The 23,862-nt window shown below is 47.7% G+C and overlaps 1 protein-coding gene and 1 pseudogene across 1 annotated transcript in view; one reads left to right on the top strand and one right to left on the bottom strand.

Annotated features, from left to right (window-relative positions):
* LOC144103923 (uncharacterized) overlaps window positions 1-23,862 on the bottom strand; it is a 397,175-nt gene that overhangs the window by 343,895 nt on the left and 29,418 nt on the right. The window lies entirely within an intron of this gene.
* LOC144105072 (uncharacterized) lies at window positions 21,290-23,167 on the top strand (annotated as a pseudogene).

Below are 23,862 nucleotides of genomic sequence, written 5' to 3'. Positions count from 1 at the left end.
AGGCAGTCAATGGCATCATCAACGCGCGGGAGCGGGTAAATATCCTTCTTTGTGACAGTGTTAAGCCGGCGGTAGTCGACACAAAATCGCCAAGTGCCATTTATCTTTTTGACAAGGATCACTGGAGCAGCCCACGGGCTTGAAGATTCCTGAATGATGCCGCGGTGCAACATGTCACGGACTTGTTCATCGATTATCTGACGTTCGGAAGGCGAGACGCGGTATGGCTTCTGGCGAATCGGCTGTGCAGATCCAGTATTGATCATGTGATGGGTACGGGAAGCTGGAATCGGCGGTGGTTGGTCGCGACCAAAGTCAAACACGTCCGCATGCTTCATAAGAACGGCCACTAGTACCTGGCGGTCGCTAGTGGGTAGGGATTTGTTGACCATGGCTAGGAATTGAGAGTCGCTCAGATCGCGGCGTCTAGTTGGACGAGACACGTTGTCAGTGATCGCGGCAACTGGTACAGAAAAACGTTCAAAGCCAGCAAGTTTTAAACCACATGGCAATACTGCAGGTTCGTTGGAATGATTGACAGTCCAAAGAGTGGCATGGCCCTTGGTCACATGGACGACGCTGCGGGGTACTAGCACACTTTTCTTTGCACAGTTAAGGGAACAAGGTTCCACCACAGCATCGAAGGCATCAGAAATCGTGCTCGAGGACACAACGGGAACGAATATGGCAGACATTACTGGAACGACGGTATCTTCAGAGACAGAAAACACTTGGGCAACCACTGGCGAGTCTTCTATGAGAGCTGACCGAAGGCCAGGACTTAACGATATGCCACCACTGCGGAAGTCGAGAGTAGCGCCGCACTGGTGCAAAAAGTCAATACCGAGGATGATGTCATGCGTAGAACGAGGGAGCACCGTGAATTCAGTTCGGAACATGTGGCCAGCGATCACTACATTCACAAAACAAATACCAATCGGAACCAATGATTCTCCCCCTGCACCCCGGAATATAACAGCACGATCCCAAGCGAACATTATTTTACGACCCAGACGGTTCTTGAAAGTTGAACTCATCACTGACACCGTGGCACCAGTGTCCACTAAGGCAAGGACGCAAATACCGTCCACTAAAACTTCAAGGCGGTTCCTTAACATAACAATGGGCAGAAGAATTGGCACTATCGATGATCCGGCGACCGCACCTCCATCGGCCGCACACGCTAGTTTCCCGGGGACGGTGGGGAACGACGTTGGGGGGAAGGCGAGCGGCGAGAGCGGTGCGGAGGTGGAGTCAGACTTCGGTCAGAGGCAGGGGAGTCGTTCTTTGGTGGCGCGTAACTGGATGGGCGCTGAGACGATGTGAAGACACGGTCATGAACAGGCGCATTGAAACTCAGGCGAGGGTTCGACCATTGGCGCGGGGAGCGGGAAAACTGGCCCCGGCGACGGCAGAATCTAGACATGTGACCCATCATACCACAGCGGTAACAAAGTGGTGGGTCGGGGGGGCACTCGGGATAACACTCCTCGTAGCCAGTATCGAAACGACCATCGTACTCCGGCTGCCGCAGGTGGCGTTGCGGATGAGCTGGCGCCCTGGGGCCGGGGCGGGTGATCCGGGGAGCGTCGCTGTAATCAATGCGAGTAGCACTGGAAGGGGCCTGGGCAGACAAACTCCAAGGGGAGGAGCGGTAGGCGGGAGCCGCCTGCAGAGAACAGCTCCCATACGGGACCTCACTGCGGCGCGCAAGATCTTGATGCCGGGAAAGTTCGTCACGCACGATTTGACGAATGACGTCAGGGAGAGTCGCCGCATTCACAGGCTCGTGGAAATCCACGCTGGCGACGGTGGTGACGTTAGGCAGGCGACCGAACTTGGGAGTAACTCGACGCAGTTTTAGAGCTTCAAAGGTGCGGCAATGCTTGATGATATCCGTGGGCGAGTCTAAATTTTCTTTACTAATAAGAAAGCTGTAGACGTCCTCTGCGATGCCCTTGAGGAGATGACCAACGCGATCTTCGTCGGACATACTGGGATTAACGACTTTGCACAGCTTCAAGACCTCTTCTATGTAAGTCGTGCAGGTCTCTCCAGGCACTTGCGCTCTCTGAAGCAAAGACTGCTCAGCGCATTTTCGTTTGGCAACAGTATCCCCGAAGCAGCTGCGGAGCTCTTCTATGAAGCGGTCCCAACTTGTTATTGATGCCTCATGGTTTTCGAACCAAGTTAGCGCGGTGCCATCAAGAAAGAAGACGACATCGGCCAGCTGAAGAGTGGCATCCCAGCCGTTGTATTTGCTCACCCGCTTGTAATTGGTGAGCCAATCATCCACGTCTTCGCCAGCCTTCCCGGAAAACGTCCGCGGCTCACGGTAGTGCTGCCAAGCGGGCGTTGCGGCGCCGGTCGGACGTGCGTCGGCTTCCTTGGGCATTTGCACGGGCAACGGTGGGAATCCGGCGATTCTTCGGCTGCAGCGGTTGCGAGAGGGATCCGTGGTGATCGACCCAGCACCTCCACCACACTGTTACAGGTCCTATTTACAAATAATATTTACAAGGCAGGTCGAGAGGAGCCTGGTGCGCCGGCGGCAGGATACTTGACTTTCTCTTCTTCCAGCCGCCGCACGTCTTCTTTATTCCTCAGAGCCCATGCGCAGCACGTGACAATATATATATATATATATATATATATATATATATATATATATATATATATATATATATATATATATATATATATATATATGCACGCGCATTTCGCCGTAACGGCTATCCGTTGCTTGCATGAACTTGACTACACCAAATAGCGATCACCGAGCTGTCGCTGGACCCATGCCGCTTACGGACGCTTCGCCCTCGGAACAAGCGCGGCATGTGGGGCATGGACCACCAGCCCGCCTACATGAAGAATGGCGTTATATATATATATATATATATATATATATATATATATATATATATATGTGGCGTATTTCGATTCCAAGTTGAAGAAGTTTTTCCCGCCGCTCCGATTCAAAACTCGACAACTCTTATTACGTCACGGAGAACTCTTATGACGTCACAGGACGTAGTGACGTGAAACGTGACGTAAACGAAGACTCCGTGATTTCTGGCTGCTAGCAGTGCGGTCTAGCAGCCGCCGAAATGAAAGCTACTGCCGCCGCACGTTGAAGGCATCTATCGGGAGTCGCTACCGTCACTTCGTTTACGTTTGCACCGGCGTCTTGTCAGCGTTGCGATGAATCCCTTTCCCGAACCCGACGACGTAGTTCTCGCAAAAACTCCGGCCTGCATTTCAGCGACCTCAGCCCCCAAAGAGCGTGCGATGCTTCTGAGCGAGCATGGTTATGTTAGGCGCCGGAGTGTCGTTTCCCCCTTCCTCAGTATGCAACCGTTGCTAACTAAATAATGAATATCGTAACCCCAGTGCGGGGAGTCTCGAGGGGCCAGGACAAGGTCGGCGCCTTGCGCCCATCGGAGGCTGCCCGGGGCTTTGGGGCCAACGGATTGCATTTCCTTGAACGGCGCGGTTGCACGGTGCAGCAGGTGGCGTCGAGGTCTCCCGCGGTTGCAAGGGCCAGGTTATTTATTTATTTTTTGCCACAAAAAATGGATGGGTGCTCAAGGGCGGTCGCGTTTAAAGTTGGCGGCTTGAAACTAAAGCCAGCGCACGACGCTTTAACGGCTTCCGCTAGATCCAACGGGTCCACTGGATCGGGCTCTCTCGCCCACTTGCATTTACCTTCATATGTGTACTGTGAATGGATTAAATTAGCCGAGAGCTCGAAAAGAACAGCTCCGCCCAACTGCCTAAGCTATTGAATTACGTCACAACGCGCACCTCGCCGCGGAGTTGAATAAGTCTACTATGGTCGGGCCGGCGGCGGCTGGTGCACTCGGCGCGAAATAAATGCTCCAAGTCTTCCCGCCAGTGCGGTCAGAGTGAGCCGAAGCTGCCGAACGCGTCGGCGGTCAAGCGCAGTTGGAGTATAGAGGGTCTCGCTTTGGCCGACGTGACGTCGCCTTCCAGCGCGCGCGCGCGTGTTGCGCCGGAGCGTAAAACGCGCCTTAACAGAGCCTGCGCTTAGCTGCTAACCAACGTATTCGGTGGCGGAATCTATGGGAGCCAATGAACCCCCCACCCACTCACTGAATAAAAAAAAACCCTGTGCCGAAGTTCGGAATCGAATCAGGGCCTTTGGCGTTTGAGGCGGAGACGCTACCACTCCGCCACGACGGCTCAAGGTACAACCATCAATATAGGCGCATCTAGTGAATGCACTCTGACGATGCAGAAATATCCGCGCTTTCGCTAGGTATATCCTGGCCTAACAAAGCTAGGCCATCAGCAATTTTTCCTAGCTGCCTTCTACCTTGTCTCCCGTCCCTAACAAATGATTTCCATTAAGTAGTTTGATGTTGACTGGCACAGCTAGGAACGTTTTGTCGGGTGTGTGTGCGATGACACACAAGTGCTGCCTTGTACGATCACCGACCATCGTGCCATCATAGTTTTTCATCGACCGTGGCGATCATCTGACAAGCGTTAACAGGCTCCTTCAAAGGTTAACTAGCACTTGAAGCGGCACTTGGAGTTCCTCTGCTGTTCGGCGCTTGTAAATGGAGGCGCGTCAGAAATAAAACCACGGGGCACGCAAAGCTCATAGACGCGAAGCGCCATAACAAATCGAAACTCTCCTGGCCGCCTGTGGCGCCAAATTTCCGTCATGAATTCTTGAACGGACTCACCATCAAGCTGGCAGCGGTTGAAGAAGCGGAAACTTTCGGTAATTTTATGGCGCTTGGGATCAAAAAACTCGTTCAGGACCTACACGACATCTTCGTACTCCAAAGAATTCGGCTTCTTCGGCGCTACTCGTCCTGCTAATATTTGAACGGTGCGCGTGCTTAAAGCGGCTACCAAATGCGCCCGTTTCTTTGCCGACTCCGTCACGCCCGTTGCCTCAAAATATGCCTCAGCCTTGATAACATAGGCCTTCCAGTTGTCTCTTTCGTCGTAGAAGTCGGGCAGTTGATGGTTTGCCATCTTCGAGTCGTCGCTCCGTAGCGTAGCTGCCGTCCGGTGCTTCAAGGGTTTGCCAGGGGTTTTGATTTCCGTTTCTTGTCGCCACTGTTAAATCGTAGCTCGGACACTGCGCTTGACGCAGTCGAGGCAGACACAAGCTGACAAGCTGGAAGAATGGGCGTTTATTAGCAGTGCACGTCCAAATATATAAGACAGCTTAAGAAAGGAGGGGAAGAGAAACAAAGTAAGAAAACAAGATAGGCAGCCAGATTGGCACGTGTAGCCGTCGACGTCATCTGATAACTGATAAGAATAACATTGCAGTTATAACAGTTTCGTCGGGTGTGTGTGCGAAGACACACAAGGGCTGCCTTGTACGATCACCGACCATCGTGCCATGATAGTTTTTCATCGACCGTGGTGATCATCTGACAAGCGTTAACAGGCTTCTTCAAAGGTTAACTAGCACTTGAAGTGGCACTTGGAGTTCCTCTGCTGTTCGGCGCTTGTAAATGGAAGGTGCGTCAAAAATAAAACCGCGGGGCACGCAAAGCTCATAGACGCGAAGCGCCATAACAAATCGAAACTCGCCTGGCCGCCTGTGGCGCCGCCAAGCATCGGTGTCCTTTGCTTCCGACATTAATGTCTGTTGTCTGCCTTCCTTGGGTGATAAAAGTCCACTATCGGTTTTAAAACAAAACTTCCTTCAATATTGAACCTTGCAACCTGCCTTTCTCAGCCTCAGAGATTCGCGGTCACATTTACGAATGAAAATTTCTCCAAGGTGGCGTCTCTTGTCCTATGACGTCACCACGCTTGTACTTGCGAGATTGGCCTGTGGCGCCGATACCTGTATTTTGGTTGTTGCTATTTTCTACCTTACAAGGGGATTGTTTTCAGTAAGAGCGGCGTTTTTGTAATCAGGAGCTGGTATTCTATCGATACAAGCCAAGTTAAATTTCTCCTCAGTGTCCCTTTAACTGCTGCAGTGCGCAGCCATGAGTGGTATGAGAACTCAATACGATCTGTGAGTGTAAGCAGAGAATGGCTGATTATGTATGCTTTGCTTTACGATTGTATGGTAATGCTTTCGCACTCATGCACATAAGTGGTCTCTTCCGAATTCATTCTTTGCTTGGGAGCTAAGTAAGCAGCCTGCAAATTTCTTTTCATGAACTTCGTAACATAGCAAACTGGGTGTTATACCTGTGCTTCCATGTTTTATTTATGCCTAAAGCAACCGATGTGCTAGAGTTCTTCATTACTGTTATTTTATGCTCGTATTCTCCACTTGTAGGCTCAGCTAGAGTTTGAGCTCATCACAAGCGTACCGATCTTGGAACGGCTTGAAGAGGCACTTCATCGCACAAAAGAAAAAATTGTGCATGCAGCTCGAAAGTGTGCCACCTGGAAGGCTTCCTAGAAGACTTTGATGCCCGCATCGATGGCACTTCGGAAGCTGAAGTATATGGTACACATATTATACTGTATATTGTCGGCATATATATAGCTTATCGTATCCACTTGTGTAGGGGCTCCACTATTGCAGACTGACAGACTGCGGATATTACATGAAAGTGGAATATTCCCACAGTTTTTTCGGCTACAGTGGAACCCAGTTCATGCATCACCCATTTCTGTGACGGCCCACATTTTGCAAAACTTCCGCATGGTCGTAGTGAACTCTTCACAAAGAAAATGCATTGAATGTCTGGAAAAAGCGACGCACTGCGGGAAAGCATTGCTGCACTACGATGAAGAATTCGTGTGATAACACTTCTAGATAGAGTACGAATGAATTGACGGTTACTGCATGCTGCAATCAGCAGTCACAGTCTGGTATCGCTCTGCGGAGTGCCGCGTGAGCAAATACATGACATGAGGGTCTCATACTGGTTTTCTTAGTTATCAGTGGTCATTTTAGCTGGAGTGGCCCTTGCATGAGTGTGTGCAGTATGTTCCATATAATAATAAGAATTATAATCTTTATTTTTCTGTCGACATGATGGAGGCGGCCACAGGTAACAGCTGGAAAACAGCTTGGCCAGAGCCCCAGTTCTCTTTTGTAGACTGCATGTTGTTAAGCTGCACGATTTCATTGTTTTTGCTGTTTTAGAGGCCCTTGACTGGCTCTTATAACATGTTTTGGGGTCAAATTATGTTTTACAGAATATTGTCTAACTCCAAGTAGGTCAAAATGGTACTAGTTATCTTTGCCGCAGTTCTTATCTAAGTCATTCTGCTAAATTTAATGTGTAAGAGGTGCGCATTCTTTCAGCAAAATATTGGCTGGATACCTGCCACGGCTAACTGGTTTTGGCATTCGGCTCCAAGCTGAAAAATTGGGGATTGAATCCAGACAGCAGCAGACATTTTGATAAAAGCAAACTGCATGACTGCCTACATGCTGGTCGATGTCGCTGCACTATAAAGAGCCCCAGGTGATCTAAAATAACGCAGAGTTCTTCATCATGGCTTCCATATAGTCCATGTAGTTCTGCAGGGCAATGAATCCCACATGCCACATCCTCTGCTGCTTCTATCAAATGATCTACGACTGAGTTGGCAAATATTTAATGCTGCTAAGTGGTGAGATTTTAGAATGAAGTCTGAAGTTTAAGGTCTAGAGGTTGTACATGGACTACGAGGGACACTGTCCTGAACGACACTGGATTAATTTAGAGCACCAGGAGTCAAGCCAATGGATATTGCAAGATAAATACCTTTCCCTATTATCAGTGCATCGGTAAGGCCCAGGCATGTGTAGCAATGAGCAATGTAAGGTTTCCAGTCGCGCTTTTGTTCCTTGCAAAGTGCATTGGAAAGAATATGTCATTAAGAGTTATATAGTCTAGAGTACTATGAATGTTGCACTATGGTTTGAATTTCCGAGCTATGAAATGCTACCAAAGTCATTTAAATGCTTACTGCTCTAGAAAACCTGTGCTGAAGTTTGTTGTATCGACCACTAAATTGCAATACGCAGTCTAGCAGTGAGAGAAGTAAGCAGTTTCTGGCACACTCATAGTGCTTCCTACCTGCCCTTATTGCATGAACTTAGGTGTCCAAATATATATGAGGCAGATACTGCGCCATTTCCTTTCCTCAAAGAAACAATTATTATTATTATTATCACAAATTGTGAAGGCCACACGAGGCGAGCATCACTAATTTGGTCTGCAGGGAATGCCTTCTGTGGCTATGCTGGCAAAAAAGGGAAAGACGGGTCTTTGTTTAGTGAAGGCTGGAGAACTGAGAAGCAAGTGTCATTCTGCAGCAGAATAAAGTCCCGAAGAGAACGGGGACTAGGGTGATCAGCTCGCATAATGAATCCCACCAGCCTTTTTTTTATGGAGCCACGCAAACAATTCTTAGATATGGCTGAACCAGGCCCTAGCTCTCTCTCGCTCACCTCATCAACTATGCACTTTAAGCGGGATTCACACGAGGGAGGATTCTACCCCTATCGCTCGGGGAGGTATGTTCACATCACCAGAAATTGACGTCCTTGGGCGCCAGCCTAGGGGCGCCTGGCCTCTGGAATAGGGGTCCTTTTGCTTGGCCAGCACAAATGCTTCCTCGGTTGGAGGGGGTAAGCGGTCATTTTGTTGTAGTTTTGGGCCATAATATTATTTTAAGAGAATTTTGTTTCCGCATGTCTGCTGGGAATATTCACTACAAGCACAGGAGCTGCTTTCTTGTGCTTCGGCACACTCTAATATAGTCAAGCGAGCTGTTCACAGCTTGTCTCGAATCTGCTCTTTTGAGGTCACGTAATCACGCATTTAAGTTTTAACAAGCTAGTTGAAACGGTTGCTGTTAGCTGGGTTCCCCTGTATGGTTATCACTTCATGCTGAGGAGGTTTCCTAAAAAAATAAATGGTGCATATTGTGGAAGCAATGCGAAGAGGAAAAAATGATGCAGCTAAACTCGAAATGATACCATATGCACATAAGGTTGCTCATGAAAAAGAAAATAGCTGACAAACATGGTACACAAGTTGTGTTTGCTTCTGCTCAAAAGCTCGTCCAAATTTTGTTGCACATTTTGTGCCATGGAAGAAAAAAAGGGCCAAAAAGTTTTTGCCATGTTGCAGCAGGATTGTCTATGAAATTCTGTTGACCTGTGGGAAGGCCCATGTAGGCCGACGAGGCACCTACGTTTGTGGTCATTAACATGTAAAGAAGCACATTTATTACAGCATTGTGGCCACGGATGCATGTGATAAAGATTTTGCACCTGAAATTTCTTGGAAGCTTATGCATAAAAAAAGGAAATGCACTAGAGAAGCATCTGTACAGCTCTTAAAAGCTACATAATGGATCTTGAAATTCTATGCATAAATGCACACTGTTTACAGCTGTTCATTCTGCATGTGTGTTGTTTTTTTACATTTCCTCACCTGAAACACAAATTGCATAAAGCAGATAAAGTGGGCAGTGTGTGATGCTTGTTTGTCTTGCGCTGGCGCTTTACTACTACTTGAAACTATGAACCATCTTGCCTGACAGCAAGCTCCGCTACTAGTTTACATTCTGCCTGAACTGTTGTTCTTGGTTTATGTCTAGTTAACCCCGAAGTGGCAGCTATGACTTCAAGAATGTGTTTGATATGCAGGGCTATTGCCTAATTTGTTATGCCTTCTAGTGTGAAATGTAGAAGCTCATTGCTTGGGTAGTTAGTGTGGCACACCTTTTATTTTAGTTATCTCTAGTGCAGCCATTCTGGGATGACAACGCACTTTGCTTGATGCTTCTTGAAGGCACTAATATAGTCTGCATGCAGTAAAAAGTTGGCTGGAGCAGGACATTCGGACTGAAACATATTGTAGCAAGCAATAAACATCAGAATTTATTTTTCATTTGAATTTGGTGCTCTTTTTTATGTCTCCATGTTTCATGTCAAAGTATTCAAAATTCATTCGCCACTCTTTTAGAGACAACTGTCACGGCAGCAGTATGCCTGTTGCCAAGCTTGGTGAAAGAAAGAGTGGAGACTTTCGTCCGCCCATAATATAAGTTTCTAAAACCGCATGTGTGAGCAGCAATGTTTTTTGGGATGCTCGGGGCATGCTGTTATATTTCCCCTTGAGAATGCATTTGATATTACTTTTGTTTCTTAAACAAGTTAAACAAATATACCGTGTCAGACTGAAGAAACCAAATGCAAAATATTTGATATAATAACATAGCTTTGCATACTAGCCTTCATATTCTTGTTACATGGAAATTTTCAGTGGTTTCTAAAACAAGGTAAACAAATATACTGCGTCTTGCTGAAGAAAACAAATACACAGTATTTTATATAATAACATAGCCTTGCATACTAGCCTTCATACTAATGTTACGTGGACATTTTCAGAGGCTATGTAGTCCAGAGGCTTAGAAATTGTCAGTTGCTATCGAACTCGAATCAGGTGTGCTGCAACAGTAAACTCTATCACCATTGAAGGATTCCATCTCACACTGAGGCGTAGTGGCGTCACTATCGCAGCCAGTCATTGTTCACGCATCCAAGAAATTGACTTATACATCTAAACTGAAAAGGTTAAAAACAAAGTGGTGGTTGCTTTCAGGAATATTGCGCACTGTTCAAGTTAGTTTTGTTGCATTGGACAAGCTGTAAGCATACATGCACTACCGAGGAAGCTGTTTGGTTATTTTTGTTTCACTGGCAGCAATGGTACTGTGCTTGCTGTAACGTTTATTTTGCAGTTTCATAGTTTTTCAGCAATTATCCTGCTCCGATTTTTATACCTAGTACATTACTGTGAGCAGTGTTGTCGGTAACGCGTTACAAGTAACTGCGTTACCGGTAACGCATTACTTTTTTCAGTAACTTAGTAACCTATTCGTTACCATTTCCGAACTGTAACGGGTAACGTACTTACGTTAACATTTTTCGGTAACGTGAGGTGTAACGTTAATTTATATTTTTTTGTTCCAATTTTCCCCCACTCCGCCCCTTTTTTAGAAAAAAAAGAAGCGCAGTGCACATAAACTGATGTTGCAAATAAACAAAAATGCACAGGTGCTCTCGACGACACCTGTAACGGCTCGCATGCATGCCAGAAAACATGTGCCCTTGACGATGCACCCATCTAAAGAAAAAAAACAGAGAATAGGTATAAAGCACAAACACATGCACGAACACGCATTTACATACTTGCCTTCACCTACTTCCCCTTCCCAAACCACTCACACACAAAACTCTCGAAAGAGTGGAAGCATGCCGAGCATTCTGGAACATCACATTTTTTCAGAATTACTGCGAATTTGTTGAGAGTTCAGCGATGTTTTCTTTGTCAATTTAGAATTGATGGCGAAGTGTCATTTTGTGTATAATGTCACATTTAGAAAATGGCTTCACCATGTGCCACAAACTTTGAAGCCATCACATGTAACCCCACAGGCAACTTTTGGCCACTATAAAATTGCTAAGCTCCTGCACATTTGTTCAGACTATTCTCGTTAAATCAAGATTTTCCCTAAAATCATTGTTTGGGCTAGAAATTTCATGTGAAATATGAGCTCTGTAAAATTGTCGTGAGTTCTTAAGGCGAAGACGCACTGATTAAAATTTATGCCCATTAAGTAACGGCAAAGTAATGTGCAGTACTTTTTTTGGTAACGGTAACGCGTTACACTTTTTTGTAGGTAACGTACGGCGGTAACGCGTTCCTTTTTTTTAGCGTAACGAGTAACGTATTTAGTTACTTGTTTTTGGTAACGCCTACAACACTGACTGTGAGTGCTCCGTGTCCGAGAGTGCATGCTGGCACTGCTAACAGGCCTTCAAAATTTCAATTGAGTTCCACACTTCTTAGTTCCTTTGAAAGACTATTTACTTGATGGCCATTGAAAGCGCCCGTGTACCAGCGCTCATTGACTTTAAGTGGATCGACTATCTGTTTAGGGCCCTTCGAAATGCCCGTGTGACAGGGATATCAAGGACTGCAGCACACATTTCACTGTAGAGATATTGGTCATGACCACTGGTATATTCTAGATTTCAGTCCGCCTGCCATTTATTGAACCTTGTAATTTTACCAGCGTCAGCCAGTTTGCTTCCAAAGTGAATTTTATCAATACAGGCATTAGACGATAATGAAAATGCATTTGTTGCCATTATACATTATAGAATGGTTTGGTTTGTGAGTGCTTAACGTCCCAAAGCGACTCAGGCTACGAGGGACGCTGCAGTAAAGGACTCCAGAAATTTCGACCACCTGGGGTTCTTTAACTTGCACTGACATCGCACAGTCTATGGGCCTCTAGAATTTCGCTTCCATCGAAATTCGACCGCCGTTGCTGCTATCAAACCCGCGTCTTTCAGGCCAGCAGCCGAGCACCATAACTACTCAGCCACCGCGGCGGCATATACATAATAAAATGACCTGGAGAGCAGCTGACTTGGTTTAAATTCAACAGTTTTGCGTAGGTGGCCTATTTAGCTAATTAGCTCTAGTAAGCCACCGTTTAATATGTATAAAGCATTGTGGAGGGACAAGCTTGCAGATGCTTCCTTTACATGCAAGGCTGGAGGTGTCTGAACATGGGATTTCTGTAATGATTTTCAAAAACTCTTTTCTAGACCTTGTGAGTGCGTTTGTTCTTTTTTTGCAGGATCCTGCAGCTGTGCACTATATCCCAACTGTAGAGCACAGGGGCGGCATTCTGACAACGTCAGATTTTTCTGTTTGCCTTGAAAAGACTTGTGTCAAGGAGACAAGCCTGCTGGCGGCACTTGCAATACAGATGGCCTTATACTGGGCATTTAATATTGTATTTGATAAAAAAGCACCAGCGTCAGAACCAAACACTGGCAAGGTCCCACGCCCAAGCACACCTACGTGACTGGACAAAATTCCGGCAAACCTACACTAATTCGGCCTCTATTCACGAACAAGGCTACCACGCGTGGTCATAAGAATTGGTTACACACCTTCGTTCGGTACAAAACTCAAGTCCAAGTAACAGAGGCCACGCCGGAGGTGCACAACCACCTTCTGCACATCTGGGAGGCGCGGCACAGCCTCGTCCGCAGAAGGCGCCGCCAAAAACATAATCGGAAGCTCAAAATTCGCATCGCCGAGCTCACCCAGCGAGCGGCTGATTACGCGGTAGATCTCGCGGACTCCAATTGGGTGGACTGGTTCAACACGGCCGCTAGACACATGTCTAGCCGGAGCACTTGGCGTCTCTTTCGCACCTTGATCGATCCGAGTAAAACCAGAGCCGAGACCCAAAAACACCTCCAACGGGCTATCCATAGCATCGACGGAGATACCTCTAAATTAGCATGGAATCTACACGATCAATACCTCTGCATCCAAAAGGGCAACCGAGGGCCAGCGTACTCGTATGCAGGTTCCGAGAACACGGAACTGGATCAACCGTTCCGGCTCCACGTCCTGAAGGCGGCCTTGAGTAAAATGAAACGAGGAACGGTGCCGGGAAGAGACAAAATAACTGTGAAATTAATTGCCAGCCTTCCAGACCCGGCCTACGAGACACTCTTCGCATATATAAATTCAATCTGGCAAGGTGAGGCACCCCTCACAATCGAATGGAAGTCCGCTTTGGTCGCCTTCATTCCTAAAGCCGGCAAAACCATAAACACGGACAACCTCCACCCCATCACCCTCACGTCTTGTGCGGGAAAGCTGATGGAGGCTATGGTGCGAGGCAGGCTGTCCGAGTTTTTGGAAAACCAAAATGTATTCGCAGACACCATGTTCGGGTTCCGCCAGCACCGGGCCTCGCAGGATGTACTGGTTCAACTAGAGCGAGAAATTTTGAATCCCGTCAAATACCCTCTTATGACAAGGTAGTACTAGTAAGGGGCTTTCGACAATGTTACACACGACATAATTCTGACGCACCTCTCCCAAACCAACTGTGCACACAACACGTTTCACTACATTTGGCAATTTCTCTCCGACCGGCAATCATATATCCGGATACAAGATGAAGAACACGGCCTCTACCAATTACAATTAGGGACGAGAGGTACCCCGCAGGGCGCGGTCTTCTCACCTCTACTATTCGATTTGGCAATGATAAAACTTCCGGCGCAATTGGAAAGTGTCAAGGGCATACAGCAAGCGCTAAATGCCGACGACATCACCAGCTGGGCTAAGCACGGATCGGTAGGAGACATTGAAGCCAACCTGCAGCAAGCGGTGGAGATTGTGGACGCTTACGCCCGCCGCTGCGGCCTTGAATGCTCTCCGGCCAAATCGGAATTTGTGCACATTCGACCCTCGGAAGTGCACTACCAAAATCGAACTGTCCCTAGCGAGCGCACCCATCCCAGAACACGATGAGATCAGAGTACTGGGTCTCTTTATCAATAAACACCGCCGTGTCGACACAACACTGGCCAAATTGCGTAAGGTGGGGGACCAGGTGGGCCGCGTGATCCGCAGGGTTTCCAATAACCGCAGGGGTTACAGTGCAAAGATGCCTTGCGGCTGGCGCACACATTCGTAACCAGTCGAGCCTTGTACTCGACTCCTTACCTCCATCTTCGCAAATGTGACGAGAAAGCCCTTCAGGTGGTTCTCCGTAAGATTTAAAAGCGTGCTCTCGACCTCCCGGTCACCACGTTCAACCAGCGCCTCCTGGGCTTGGGGATGGTCAACACCTTCGTGGAGCTCCGAGAAGCACACTTGACAAACCACTACACAAGACTCTCAAAGACGACGTCGGGTCGCCGCATGCTTGCCCGACTTTAAATCCACCATCCAACCCTAACGGAAGAGTGCGTGCACATCCCCGAAATCTGAAGAAACGCCCTGCACGTACGCCCTCTTCCGGCCAACATGACACGAGAGGACCATAGCGGCCGGTGCCACGCGCGGTCGGAAGCCTTGGCACGCTACTATGAAAACAAACACGGGGTATTTTACGTGGGCGCCACCGGCCCACATAATGGGGGTTGGTACACAGCTGCAGTCGTCCACCAAAACACCGCAGTGAATAGCCTTACGTACAAAGCTCAAGACATTACTCATGCGGAAGAGGTGGCAATCGCGATCGCAGCCGCCGATCAGGACTCGCGGGTCATCATTACCGACTCGCGGAAGGCCTGCAGGAACATCGAAAGGGGCTTTGTTCTCTATTTGGCATACCGAATTCTTCAACATAGTAATTATCCCGGGGCTCCCGCGTCCCGCACAATAGTATGGACTCCCGCGCACAGGGGTCTCGATGGTAACGAAGCGGCCGACGCCGCTTCCCGCGCGCTCACTCTCCGGGCATCACCCTCACCTTCCACCGATGTGAACTCCGACCTTAATCCGGCTTTTACCTTCAAGGAAATCATCCAGTATTATCAATTCGGCCACGCAATCTTTCCTAAGCCCTGCAAGGGCCTCACGAATGCGGAGGAACACTTACTCCTTCGCCTTATACTAAAACACTTCTGTGCCCAGCAGTCATCAAACATTCGACCCTGCGTGCACAGGGGAGTGCCCGCACTGCAGGGAAAAGTCTTCGGACATTTACCACATGGTGTGGGCATGCCAATAAACTCTGCATCTTCCCCCTATCTCCAACCCTACCCGGGAGGACTGGGAGGCGGCCCTGCTCGGCTGCTCTGGCCTGGCGAGCCAAAAGGCCCTGGTCGGGCGCGCCCGAGCAGCAGCTACCGCCAATGGGCAGCTGTAATGACCAGCCCACCTAGCATTTATAAGGAACGGACCCTTAAGGACCGCTTCACTAGCTCCCTGTATATATTTTGAAAATACAGTAAGTCAGTCATGTGGCGACGCGGGCTCCCTCGTCGCTCCTGCTCGTGCTGCTTCACGCACGTTGGTATCGCCGCCGTATTGCGCAGCAATGCGCTGCACAGACTCTGCCTGCCCCTGAAGTCGCCATCGTGTTCGCGCAACGCCTGGTGTTACTTCTGCTGTGCCGCCAGTGTGCCTAGCCTGCCTAGCTCCGCCGCACCAACATGGCGCATGTAACGCGTCGGCCTGCGGGAAGCCGCCAACTTATCGCCCGGCACTTTACGCGCGCTTGCCGTGATAATCTTGTATCACGGACTGGATATCATCGATCTGGGCAGCAAAATTCTGCACTGGACGTCTCATTCAAGCCAGCAGCATGTGGGGAAGCAACGTCTGGCAATTCATTGTCTGCGCAGCATGCAAACGCTGGAAGGTGCCGTTTATCCGCGCCGACATGGCAGTGTGTGCGTGACGCATCAGTTTTCTCGACACCCAAGGTCCCTAGGACCGGATTATTATCGTCGGGTACAGGGGTAAGCAGTACCAAAATCTATTTCGATGCAGCTGAAGCGCTTGCACTAAACGCCACTCCCTCTTCAGTATGCGAAGACTTGCTCTGAATCCCACGTGTTCCGAGACGAAAGGTTTCATCGTCGACCCGAGGAATCAGCTCTTACAGCGGTCACTAAGCAATTATCTGAGAAATTTATTGTTGCATGCGGCTGGAAAAATTGCGTGTCAATACAACCGTGGCTCCTTGCGTTAATATGTACATCTGGAATTATGGCCTGCTTTCCTAGGGACCCAGTTTCCTCCATTTATTTACGCTCCGTGAAAATGTAAAAGCTCCACAAGTAACGAGCAGGGGGAGAATGCACGGCCGCTGGGGTCCGCGAATGTTTTACACATTATTACCATCAACGTTGAGATGAAAACCCCGCCTGCCCTAATCGGTTGCTTCATTTTCTGTGTTTTAAGGCCTGGTAAAGCAAACCAAGCGATTTTGTTCTTTGTAGTCATGTCACAGTACATGGCGATGCTTTAGCGCCCAAGGAAACTGCCTAACTACTTATATTTACCGCGTTGGTGAGGTCAAAACGTAGCAGCAATTTTCGGCAGCGGACACGCGGTGGCAAACACACTGAGCGCTGCCTATGTCGGTCGTTAGGCGTCCAAAATATGGCGTGGGTTCCAAAATCTGGTTCCTTTGTGTGCCACAATGGTATCTTTTAAGCTATTCGTACTTAAAAAATTGGAGGACGCTTAAGCTTCGTCTTTAAGAGTGAGACGCGACAGCGTGTCGCAGCGTTGGCGAGGAGTGCACGGAACGCCATCGCCCGTTCGGCGCGATCGAAGCGTGGCCCGTTGGACAATTTAAGGAAAGGGCGCCTGGCTCACATATATATAATTGGTTTTTTTTGGGGGGGGGAAAGGAAATGGCGCAGTATCTGTCTCATATATCTTTGGACACCTGAACCGCGCCGTAAGGGAAGGGATAAAGGAGGGAGTGAAAGAAGAAAGGAAGAATAGGTGCCGTAGTGGAGGGCTCCGGAATAATTTCGACTACCTGGGGATCTTTAACGTGCACTGACATCGCACAGCACACGGGCGCCTTAGCGTTTTTCCTCCCACATATCTCGGCGGACACCCGAACCGGACCGTAAGGGAAAGAAAATTTTTGGTTTGATTTATGGGAATTTAACGTCCAAAGCGACTATAAGGCTATGAGAGACGCCGTAGTGAAGGGCTCCGGAAATTTCGACCACCTGGGCTTCTTTAACGTGCACTGACATCACACAGTACACGGGCCTCTAGAATTTCGCCTCCATCGAAATTCGACCGCCGCGGCCGGGACCGAACCCGCGTCTTTCGGGCCAGCAGCCAAGCGCCATAACCACTGGAAGAAAAAAGAAATGAACAATTGGTTTTAAGGAAAGGAAATGACGCCTGTCTCACATTTCTCGCTGGATACCCGGATCGCGCCAAAAGGGAAGGAAAAATCGACTGAGCGATCAATCAATAAATCCTTAACGCTGTCGCGTTAAAATCGCTTCCCTTACTGCGCGGTTCAGGTCTCCATCGAGATGCGCCATTTTTCGCTTACGGCCAAAGACGCTGACGCCGACGACACCGGCTTTTCTACGACACGAACTCCTCAACGCTGTCGCGTTAAAATGTAAAAAAGAATTTTCCCATTCGCTTACAGTTTCCGAGCACGATCTATTTATCTGAAACTATCCTGGAGGCAAGCATTCGGTTCTAACTGCCGTTCGACGCTGCTTTCCATTCGCCGTATTACTATACATCACCCATACTCTCTGACGGGGGCAAATAAAGTTCTTTCTCTCTCTCTGTACTATAGGGGACAGAACTGCCCAGGACGCCGGTTCAATGGCCGGAGCAGGGAAAACTGCATCGCAGCGCTATCTAGCGATGGGTCACCTGGTTCAAGATCAAAAACAAGCGCATGCGCGTCCTAGCTTGCGTACAAGCGTGTACTGGATGTCGCCTTGACGCGAGTTGCTTTTTGCCCACGAATCTTCCGCGAGATGCCGCCATGAAGGAATTGGTTGAAAGCGTCTGATGCGCTGGTGATAAGGAAGTTGTCTTGGCTTTTGCCGAGCGGGAGCGGTATCCGATTAATCACGCGTGCACTTAGTGGTAACGTTTTTTCTTTCAGGTTTTCTGACTGCGTCTTTTTTTGCAGTTTTTTTCCAGAAATTTGGCCATAGACTTTGTGGAAAGGAAAACTGGTGCACCTCGGCCTGGGAAGCGTTATCTGCATTTGATAGCGCATCACATAGCGGCATCTCGCGAAAGGTTCCTGGGCGAAAAGCAACTCACATGAACGAGCCAGCAAGTACAGACTTGAACCCAAGCTAAGGCGCTAGCTTTATATTTCCAACCAGGCGAAACATCGCTAGATGGCGCAGCGATGCAGTCTGACTTGCTCCGGCCGTCGGAGCCGCGTTCTGGGCAATTGTGTCCGCGATAGTACATTAACGGTTACGAAAGCACCTGTCTATGCAGCTTGTGAAACCCTGAAAACCAAGTTAAGCCGCTGTCCGCCGACAGGGAACAGATATATACCAGCTACTTGATTAGGTTCTAGCAGTGTTGTCGGTAACGCGTTACAAGTAACGGTGTTACCGGTAACGCGTTACTTTTTCAGTAACTTAGTAACGTACTCGTTACTATTTCGGAACTGTAACGGGTAACGCACTAACGTTAACATTTTTGGTAACATTAGGTGTCACGTTACTAGCTACTTTTCATTCTTGTTGTCGCCCCCTTCGTCTCCTTTTTTTGGGAAAAAAAAACACCTAAAGTGATGTGAAGATGCTCTCCACGACCCTTGTTGCGGCTCGCATCTATGACAGAAAACACTTGCGCTTGACGATGCACCCAACCAAAAAAAAGCACGAACTTTTCTCCGTAAGCTTGTTTTCCAACCAAAAGGTCTCGTTCCTAGATGACACTCTCGCATTCTTTGTTGAAGCGAAGCGAGTCAAGGTTCCCCTTCTGGGTAAACTCAGGAATGTTGCCAGGTTACTTCAAGGTGGCCCTGAGAGAGCTGTCAAAAGAGTACAGTGGTACAGCGCAGAAAAGGGGATTGCAGTGAACCGGCTGTAGCACTGCAGTAGAGAAAAAAGAAGGAAATGGGCCTTTGTTCCTGTGCGGGTAGTAGTGACTCGTGAGCTACCTTATACTACATTTTCTAAAAATTTTCTGCTGAACAGCACTGTCGCTCTAACTTTCTACTATATCCAGAACAAGGAACAACCAACTCCCGACAGCTCTGTGACAAAGGACGGTCTCCCTCTTTTTCCTTCCTAGACTCTGTTGCATGCAGAGTGCGACCATCTGGAGTTTTCATTCGCTTGAATATGAGCATGTCGACTGAGTTCGAGACCTTTTGGTTGGAAAACAAGCCTGACAGGGAAGACGAGTTACAGGTTTCCGCAAATGGTCGATTCTCGGAAAAATGGCACAGAATTTCTTGAGAAGCTCTACCTCAAGGTGGGGAGGGTAGAGTCGCCACCGCTCTAAGCTTGATAAAAGCCGCGGAGTCCACCATGCGGCCCACACGAAGACGCTTTTGTTAGAACTGGATTGTTGCAAGTAGAATGCTGTCACCTGTGTCTTGTCCGTATTCCTCAGAGAAGAATAACATTAGCCCATTTCCTCGCATCCGGTTTCTGGTGGCGGAGAGCTGCAGACATTAAGGACAATGCTTTCAGAAGGCCTTGACGTTTGCTTCGACCTCTAGTCGGGTTCCCGAAGTCAAGGCTTGAGGGGGCTTGAGGAATAATAGGAAACACGCGCTTTTCGAAAAGGAAAACGCCAGGAACATGCGAGGAGGGAACAGACCGCCGAGGTGTGGAAGAGTATAACAAGTAGAGGCGCCTTCAGGCTACGTCGTCTGCCAATCTAGGCCTTCTTGTAACTTGGAAGGATGGCCGCGACAACTCTGCACCCTTCGCCATGGCCTGCACTGAGTATTTTTTTTTGTTTTAGAGAAAAGCAAAGATGAAAAATTCACTTACAAGTGCATCCTTTGTTTGCCAAAACTGAAGCTGTTGAGCTGGGGAAAGTCCTCGAACTCCAACTTGAAAAAACATGTGAAGGTAAACATGACTTTTGAATCCATCTTTTTAATTTTACTTTGTTTCCGGTGTTGAGCGTCAGTACTGATGCATTTTTGGCGATGTTGACAGATTAGCAACACACCAACACGACTATTGATATTTCAACAATTCTAATGACCGCTTATTATTTTTTTTTAAACAGCAACCGCGCAGGCAAAGCCTCCTCGAGTTTGAGATGCTGGAAAAAAGGAGACTGTGCGAAGAACATTTGAGTCCGGAACAAAATTCGCCCAAGCGGATGACTCAAGGGAAACAACTTCATTCACTCAAGAGCGACTTGACGGGCTTGTTGAAGAGTTTGTCATCAGTCCAGCGCAGCCCTTTTCGGTCCTAGAGGAACCGTCATTTTTGAAGTTACTCAAACAAAGAGCCCCAGAAAGAACAGTTCTTACATGTCCAATGCTCATGACTCGTCTCCATGCGCGCCACGAAACGATGAAAGGAAATTTACGCTAAAAATTAAAGCTAAAAATTAAAAACTATCCTTCATGTCGCTGTCACCGCGGACTGTTGGACTCACTTTCACAGGTGAATCTTTTAGCTCTTGCTGACTGTTTTGAAACAAGTGCGTAGAATAAAGAGTTGTGCTGGTTGGTTGGTGTTCATCTCATCGTGTAAATAATACTCAGCGCGAAGCTTTAAATATAAAGAGAAGAAGGAAGCCTGTATCGTGTCCGTTCCTAACCCTTCGCGCTTAGTATCACTTCCATGATGAAGAAATGTATATTTGGCGTATTAGGTGTCCCCCCGCGTTAGCCCAAACCAAGCCCACCTTCTAAATCGTGTATGTTTGCGCCATTGCCTAGTGTGATGTTTCATTAAAATATGGTTTTTAGGTGTTACCTTGGAGTGACAGCTCTATGGCTAGACCCGGAGACTTTAAACCGAAAGGTTGCCGCCTTAGCTTGTCTCCGAATGAAAGGGAGCGTAAACTATGAAAGCCTGGCCACTACACTTGAAGAGGTGTTCAGTGAATTCAAGCTTCACGGAAAGGTCACCAAATTGATCAAGGACAGTGGATCGAACTTCTTGAAAGCTTTTAGGTAAGTTAAAGCATTTTCCACCCTCTGTGAATTACTGAGTTCTGGTACACATTGCTAAACATTGTCTTCGCGCTGCACAGGCTCTACGGTCAAGATGAAGGAGACGATGAAGGCGAGTAGGACTGCGAGCCGGTACATTTATGTCCGCTCATCGACACCGTGAGGAAGGCAAGCACCGGCTTCCACCACATCATCGGTGTTCGGCGCACACCATGAAACTAATTGCAAGTGTTGACCCAGCGAGGGCGGATTCTACTGACGCGGATTACGCTAGGATAAAACAGTGTGTGTTGAGCAAGTGCCAGAAACTCTCGAATAAGCAAGGACAGTCGGCGCAAGCAGCTGACCTGATTAAGACCCATTGCGGGATCTATTTGCCGCACCCAGCTGTTACAAAATGGAATTCAACATTTTGGGCTGTCGACGCTATCAATTCCTCGCTAGGAAAAGGTCATGACATGGAATTCATTTTCTCCAAGCTAGGAATTTCCAGCTGCAGAAACCTCACGAGCCCAAGTTCATAGCGGAATACTGCAAGGTATGTAGCTCCTAGGTATAATTCTCGCGGCTTCTAGTTCAACATCCGGTTTTTACACTGCAGGTCATGAAGCCCGTGTGCAGTGCCTTGGACGTCCTGCAAGGTAACAACTAACCTACTTCCGGCGCTCGATGTTGTCATCAAAAAGATCGAGCTCGAGAAAATCTCTGGACTGCACTTCTGCGGGCCTCTAGCTCAGCGTGTCTTGGATAGCATCCGCAAGAGGTCAGTTTTTAACACACGTCTTAGGCTTATTAAGAAAAAATTCACTTCATATATATTGCCACACAGCTCACATTCTGCGGGCGCCGCCTTGCGACCGAGCGGTGTGACTTGGCTCGTGAAGGAGCGAGGAAGACGGCGCTTCCGCTCCGGTGCGTGCTGCTAGTTTGCTTGGCCGTGCGATTAGAAGCACCTTTTCGAGTCGCACTATATTTGTTGTTGAAAATATCTAAAAGCTGAAGACGGTCCGAAGAGCTGCGCGCTCATGTTGAGGAAATCATGCAAACATGATTCGCATATTCAAATGGTTTATATTTGAGCATTTTTCCTATTGCTTTTCTGTTTGTAACAAACATATTTCGTGCGGTCGAGGATTATCACTTAACTTCATCTCTTTAAGGTAGTGTACGATATCGCAATATACAGGGGGTGTCATTTACATATGTTTATAGCTATTCGACAAATTCCCAGTAACCTTGTTGATAAAAGCAACTTTGCTGAGCGAGTTTTTGCTGACGGAGATTCAACACTGTTATGAATCAGAAGGATCAGCTGGTTGCGGCTACCTTGCTACCGAGGTTCAAGTTGTCGTGGATTGACGATGAAGCGAAGCGAAATGCTGTTCTTGAGACCGTCAAAAGTGAGCTGCCGAGATTTTCTCGCCTTGCGGGCATCCATACAGCGACCAGCCTCAGCACCAGCACAACAGAGGATGACTTCTTCGGGAACTCCTTGACTTCGTCGTCAAGTGAAGATGAAGACTTGTCTCGGTACCTTTTGGTGCCGCGTAACTTTGCGCTGAGTGGGCTCAAGGAAAACTTTGCACGCTTTCACCAGCTCTTCTTGAAAGTGTATACATGAGTACCATTCAGTGCGTCCGTCGAGCGCTTATTTAGCGTAGGTGCGGACGTATACACTAAGTAGCGAGGTAAGCTGTCCGATGACAGCTTTGAAATGCAGCTGTTACTTAAATTCAACAGCAAGGTGTAGTTATTAGAAAGTTGTCATTGTTTATTAACATTGTTTTCAAAATAAATTTAACTTCTTTTTATCCGCAACTGCGGCTACGTTTCTGGTTATTGAGTTCCTGAGTGAGCGAGGCTGACCTGGAACACCTTAACATAAACACTCGCATTTTTGCGATAATTATACAGGTTCAAGTGAACAAAATGTTTATATGCAGAAATATACTTTTTCCGGAACCATGTCATTGAGGCATTTCTTTATTGCTACACAATTTGCGCGAATATTTTTTAGCAGAAGTGCAACAGAATTACTGTAAATTTGTACAGTTCAGCCATGTTTTTATTTGTGAACTTAGAATTATGTGAAATATGAGCTTTATAAAATTGTCTTGTGTTCTTGAAGCGAAGACGCCTTGATTAAAATTACTGCCGATAGAGTAACGGCGAAGTAAAATGCGATACTTTTTTTTCGGTAACGGTAACGGCAACGCGGTAACTTTGTTTTTAGGTAATGTAGGGCGGTAACGCGTTCTCTTTTTTAGTCTAACGAGTAACGTATTTAGTTACTTTTTTTCGGTAACGCCTGCAACACTGGGTGCGAGTACTGCTAGCTAATCTTTTGCCGTGAAAAACTTAGAAGGCAACAATAGCTGTCTTATTGAAAACTGTCCTCTGAACTGCTTGTGTGAGCTTGACATAGACTATATTTGATGCGGCTCA

The sequence above is a fragment of the Amblyomma americanum genome, chromosome 9 (genome assembly GCF_052857255.1).
Source record: "Amblyomma americanum isolate KBUSLIRL-KWMA chromosome 9, ASM5285725v1, whole genome shotgun sequence".
Classification (NCBI taxonomy): domain Eukaryota; kingdom Metazoa; phylum Arthropoda; class Arachnida; order Ixodida; family Ixodidae; genus Amblyomma; species Amblyomma americanum.
This window is presented reverse-complemented; position numbering and strand designations above follow the sequence as displayed.